The following is a 6,506-nucleotide window of genomic DNA, read 5'->3' on the forward strand; positions in this document are numbered from 1 at the left end:
CTTTCATGCAGTGATGTAATCCATGTTTTGCGGCTTAAACACTTACGTTACTTTAGGCGATTGGCATACTTTGGGCATTTTCACATATTTTCCACTATGTATGATGTATGTCCGTATATCTAACTTCTCTCACGCCAACCACCTTCACAGGTGGGGATTCGCAGTGATTTTTTTTAAAATCAAGAGGCAAACATGATGACGGATAACTGCGGTAGATGTTGCGAGATAAGTAGACATGACTTGTCACGTTCCATTAACGTTGCGTACTTCTCTTAGGTACAATTTGCTTTCCATCAAATCATCGGCGTGCATTAGTTCACTTCTTCCGATAACAGTCAGAAATTTGCCTTTTCTCTTAGCTTGAAGAAGGTTCAGTTCATAGAAAAGCCTTAATTCGCCCATTGTCTCACCTGTAAAAACATTTTCAGCTTGAATTACTAACTCAGGTTATTATTATCCGTTTTACCGCCCTCCACAGGAACCTTTTAATGCACTCTCCTGTCTCTATGCAAAACATCACGTCTCTGGTCGTATGCACACCGGCAACGCTCTCTGGCTTGCTATGAAAAGTTTCTCTCTCATTCTCTATAACACCTGTAATATGCTGAAAAGCTATCGCTGTGTAACGCAAACCCTCCATGCAGGATGTGTGGGTTTGGCTTCCATGGGCGGCAAGCAGTCTTTTCATCTCCGCTTTCACTTTCCTTTAGCTTATCGTGTCTACACTTCAACAGGTAGCTTGCCCAATGCCTTGTTTTACTTGATTTTATAATGCCGGTACGTATCTGGTTGTCGTTAACAAATTATTGAATCCCTAAATGAATTGAAATAATTGAATTGGTAACCCTTTTTCTCGTTGACTTAGAATCGGCGGTGTTGCTGTTCGGCTCATCCCACAGGGAAACAATTCTGAGGCGACCGAGCAGGTGTGGGCAGACACAGCCGCCAGGGAGCAAGGACACCGGGCCCACTAACCGCCGTCGCCTCCCCCAACCGAACAAACCACCGGCCAATCTTTTGTCCGTCAATCCAGGGGAACAGCGATGATGCGACGAATGCAGAGAAACGCGCAAGAGAGGCACACATGGCGCTGCACTTTCAGAGCAATGAAATTCAAAAAGGAGTCGCAATGAAATAACTTATGCGAATAAACAGGCAGACATGCATGATACTCTTACGTAAAACAGACGGATACAGGCATGTTAACTAGCATATATTTACATAGGACATAAATGGAAGTTCAATGAGCGGCAAACAGCCACAACCAAGTTCAACCAGAGGCGAGGGGTCTTCGTCGTTGCTAGCTGAAGTTGGCTTCACTGGATGACTTATTCGGATGACTTCTTCACCGCGTTTTCGATGGTAGCGATGCATCGCTTTGCCAGTGTCGCCCGTTCCCTTTATCCTTCGGCTGCATCATACTGCCTCGGAGGCGTTGATTTTCCTTCGGCCCCGCGACAGGCACATTCTTTCAGAGGTGCTCCGGACTTTCTCGTTTGCCAGCTCTTTCTTTCAAGGGTGAAACACCATCTTACGTGGATGGGCTCGCCGCTGCCGTTGAAATCGGAGCCAGAGCCCCGGACCCCAGCCGCACATGCATCCTGTCTGTCGTTTACCAAGTATGCGGCACCGAAACCATCCCCGCGCAGCGCACCGGTGATGTTCGTGACGTTGCCTATGTCGTCACTGTCCAGGGCGCGGCCATCGCGTGCCTCTTTGCCAGCCGGTTGAGTGTCTCGCAGCACAATCGTCGGTGCGACTAGCGCTGCCACGACGAATGTGACCACGACGGCTGTCATCTGCGCGGACCACAACGTGGGCCAGTGGTGGAATTTGGCCCCTGTGGTCCGCGAGTTTGTCAGCCACCTCCGTGGATCGAGGGCAGGCGTCCTTCGCTGCGCCGACGACGGGGAGCGGCTTCTAGGCTGCTGCGTCTTTGATTTATGCCGCGCAGAGTGCCGCTCTTCAGTGAACGTGACCTCGGACTGTGAACCCGAGGCGCGGTTGGTCCACAGGGAACCGCGGCCGTCCGGCTGGGGGAGCGGAGCTTCTTCTTCTACCTCGCCACCAAGCATGATGGGATCGCCTGCCGAGAAATAGTGATGCTGATGCCGATTCCTTGGATCTACTCCTTGTCTATGGTCAAGTTGGCCTGAGGGACTTGAAACCGAGGGAGGGTTGACTGCTGCCGAGCTTTTGGAATGGGCGGGTGGACAATACAATTAGTCTGTAATCAAATAAAAAACATTAAAATAATATAAAGCAGGAAAAATAATTTCATGTTAACTATTGAGGTGGTATGAGCGATAGATGATGATAGTTTTCTCTCGACGTTACGCCCCGAATAAATCCCGGGATCCTAGCTTTAGAAACTTTTACGGCGTTGCGTCAGAGGCACATGTTAAGCACGAGACCCGCGGAAAATGCGAACACAAAACAAAGTTTATTACTGTGTAGGCATCGTTGGAATGCACCACTCGTTTGTAAGTGCAGTCTAGTAAAACATCTCACAATGGACACCATACAAATTAAACTTTTCAAATACGAACGCACGTGAGACGCAGGTGAAGCTGTCATCGTCGTCGAGCACCAAAGGAGTGAATTCCGGACAGCCGCAGGCGCTGGACGCTCGACAGGCCAGTAAAGCGTTGCAGTCTGACTGCTGGCGACACAGCGAATCCGTACCGTTTAGTACAGTGTAAATGCATAGAAGAAAAGAAAAAAGGGAAAGAGTTTTGAATATAATGAATTTCACCGTCATAGCGTTTAACGTGACAGCCTCATGGAGCGCAGTTGATTGTTATGTATGTATTCATTGCACTGCCCTCCCCCTTGCACAATGCCCCACGAGGGTTCTTGAGTACATGTATATAAATGTGAAAATTACGTCATATTTTTTTTACATGGCGTCGCCTGGCTTCGTGCGTCCATTTTATGTTTCCATATAACGCCAATATTCTTCTATGTGAATAACATTGAAACGCACACCTAACGATTTAAATATCTGTCATGACATGAACTTTGTTATCGCGAGGTGTGGTATAGATCAACGGAAGCAGCGTAATGCCGATTACCTAGAACTTGAATTCAATGTTGTGGGTGCGTTAAAATGCATTAAAAACCATTTGTAGGGGGTATGTTGTGTGCCTATATATATGCATTTTTTATTTTTGTTGATTCAACGGTATAGGAACAATTTCTTCTAAGGCACTTACGCTGAAATCTACGATTAATTGAGTTCGGTGAATATGAGTTCACGAGCGCATCGACAAATACCTAAGATGATAAAGCAGGCTGATCGCCGTGCCTCTCGCATTTCCTGCCGCAGGCCAGCCTCATCGTGTGCGCTTGGAATGACGAGACAGAAAGGAAGGTCCCTGGGATCAAAGCAGCTGCATTTGCGAGCTAATGAGGTTGAAGTACCAGTTAAGTGAGCAAAATTTAATTACTTTGTGTATTCATGCAGTATAGCCTTCACGCACACAAACGCACGCGCGCACGCACGCACATAGAGTGAGAAAGAGTGAAAGCTACAAAGAAACAAAATGAAGCGTTCGTCAACTGATGCGCATACAATTGGGGACGCGGCGCGGAACCGGTGGTTCAGTGTAGTCATCCTTGCTTGGCGCGGTTTCACCGGATGTAGACGCCGGTCCCTCCGGGTCCTCCTCGATCGAGCCTGCGGGAGAAAAGTGTTGTGGTGCGCTTATAACGTCCAGATTCTGCAGGATATATTTTTTTGTACGTGAACTGCAATGAATTTTCTTTACATTCATGTAGGAAGCAAAATTAAGCCAGAATACATAATTTTACTTCAAGCATACCGGAGATGAAGAAAACACAAGTAAAGGAATATACCGCCCAAACACGCAATGGGGCCGTATAGCGTAAAACTATTGCAATATGTTTTTATTCCTATCTCCTGACGTCAAATTTGTGCAACCGCCGACGCAAGCATCAGGCGGTGACCCGCAGGGTTGTCTGAACAAACCAATCAAATGCTCCCCTCGTTCATAGCAGGCCACTTTTGTTTGCTTGAAAAAAGAATAACATTGCCTGCGCTGAGCGGCTTGTCTTATCTAATTGGCTCACAAGAGGCGAGGAGCATGTTTAAGTGGACAGGGATTCGATGGGGCCTAGCCACTACTGAATATCGATAACCGGATGAAGAGGGTGGTGCCGGCGTCTGCGATTGGTCCGCTTTCTCTTACTTAGCTTGCGGTCGCTCGCCGACAATCGCGGCGGCATGCAACGGAAGCTTAAGAATGGCTCTAAAACGGATCCTCAGCAAAGAAGAGTTGGCAGAACGAGGTCGTAAACGTGCCGAAAGTTCTTGATAACATTACACGGCCACGCAAGAAGCTTTATTAAACGCAAATAAACCCATGCACTCCAGCAGAGGCGGGTAGCCAGTGCCGGAGCGATTGGCGGCAGCCATCTTTTATTACTTTAGGAACGGGGCAGCCTGCGGCTATTCAGAAGAAAATTCAGTTTTGTTCGGTATATTAATGCATGTTTAACGCGTACGCGTCACGCTGACGCGGTAAATTTTTGCGGTTTTGAGGCAGGTGAAGTGGGTGCAGCCCGAAAACTTTTGACCAATAGCCGAGGGCTAATGGCAAAAAGCCGCCGAATCAGAAATAACTATTTTTGTTTTGTTCGGTCAAATTATGCATAATCAGTGTGTACACACCATATCATATGGGGAGCTATCGTGGTTTGCCTGACGTCGCTTGACAGACAGGTGAAGGGGTGGTCCAAAAAAGTTTTTGACCTATCGCGGTTGGCTGATTGCAGAATTTGAATAGAAAAGTTTAGAATAGTTTTACGCGATAGCGCCATTGGTTGCTTAAAGTCTGTATGTTCTCTCATAACATAAAAGTTGCGGTTGGCGAAACCACTGGACTCTTGCTTTATTCGTTGATTTTGACGCAACGCCTAAGAAGGTATAGCTGGCACTGCACGCTTTTATTTACAAAAACTTTTGTGTAGTTTGGCTCCACTCCGCGATTTCCAGTTATATTTCTCATGTCAAGGAATGGTGGAAGGCATCAGGAATGGTGTCATCCAGCAAGGAAGGCTAACTGGAAGGCAAAAAAAGAGACAGATAGCGAGGAACAGGACTGTGGTTAACCAAACGCGAGTGCCCGGTTTACTGCCCTCCACGGGAGTTGAGAAATAAGGGGTAAAAGGAGGGGGAGAGGGAAATGAAAGAGAGTACCTAAATGAAGAAACTACCCAAATGCGTTCACTGACTACGGTAGATGGCAAAAATCAGAACATAGCTTTCACTGCGTTCTCATGGGATATCGAGCCAAGCCAATGTCGTAGGAAACTCTCTTTTGACAGAGGTTGATCGTTGAACATACTGAGCACAACGGTAAGTGAACTTTTCTCCAGATAACACTACAGACACTGGCATATAGTAGTCACAGGATGCGGACATGGGTTTAAGGCGAAGTGAGCACAGACGTCTGCGGTCTCGCACGGCTGTGTTCAGCGGTTTTGATTATGCTCACGCTCATAGGCACTGAAGGCAGCTAGTACCATATCTAAGACTTTACCGCTGGGGCAGACTTTGAGCGAAGGGCACAAGAAGGGTAGCGGCAATCATTAGGGAGACCTGGAATACAAGCATCTCTGCCAACAGGGCTGTTGCTTCTGCTACCTCGAGCCAGTGGCACAAATCAGCGATGCTGGTGCTGTAGATGTAGATGTAGATCCTTCTGATCTGCTGGCACGTACCCACTCTGGTGCTGATATCACGAGCGTTAAATGTGGCGCATAGCAAAGAAAAGGAACAGGCAATTGTCAATCAGTTGAAGTAAGCACAATGAAAATACGTACAGTATTTAAAGCGAAGTAAGAGCAGGAGCTAGAAATGAATGAATATAGTGCGTAATTCAGTAATCAGACGAGAATAATAGAAAATTACGGGATTAAAAGATAGAGAAGCAAGAATGGTCTGAAGGGTTCATCGTGGTCGCTTTTCTTTATTTCTTGTCCTTCAACAATACAAGACCCAACAAAACGAATGGATTTCTCAAGTTGCCTCCATGGTTAACACGCCTTCAGTTCCGACTTCAGAAAATTTTTGCGCATAAGATGTTAGACAGTGTCGGGGGAGTGATTAGGGTTGTTGGTGACAAACCAAGGTAAGCAAACCACGCAAAAGCTTAGGACGTAAACAGGATGAACACAAGCACTTTGTTCGCTGTGCTTCCTATTCCTCCTTTTGCGCTGCTCACTTATAAAAAACCCTGGGTGGAGATGAAGCGTTCGGTCGGCGAATTCATCCACTGAAAAGGGGCTGGATGATAAACTCGACAGAAAAAGTGATAATACCGTAAGACATGCAGTGGAAGCGTTCAGGTACCTTCAGTAGCAGGCACTGTAGAAAATTTGCATAACAATAAACATGCGCACATGTGTGTGCCCGGATACGTTCGCCTTGCTTTGCAAGAAATAAAAATAAAGCACGAACACCGCAGTGGAAGAATCCAGAT

The sequence above is a fragment of the Dermacentor variabilis genome, chromosome 6 (assembly GCF_050947875.1).
Source record: "Dermacentor variabilis isolate Ectoservices chromosome 6, ASM5094787v1, whole genome shotgun sequence".
Classification (NCBI taxonomy): Eukaryota; Metazoa; Arthropoda; class Arachnida; order Ixodida; family Ixodidae; genus Dermacentor; species Dermacentor variabilis.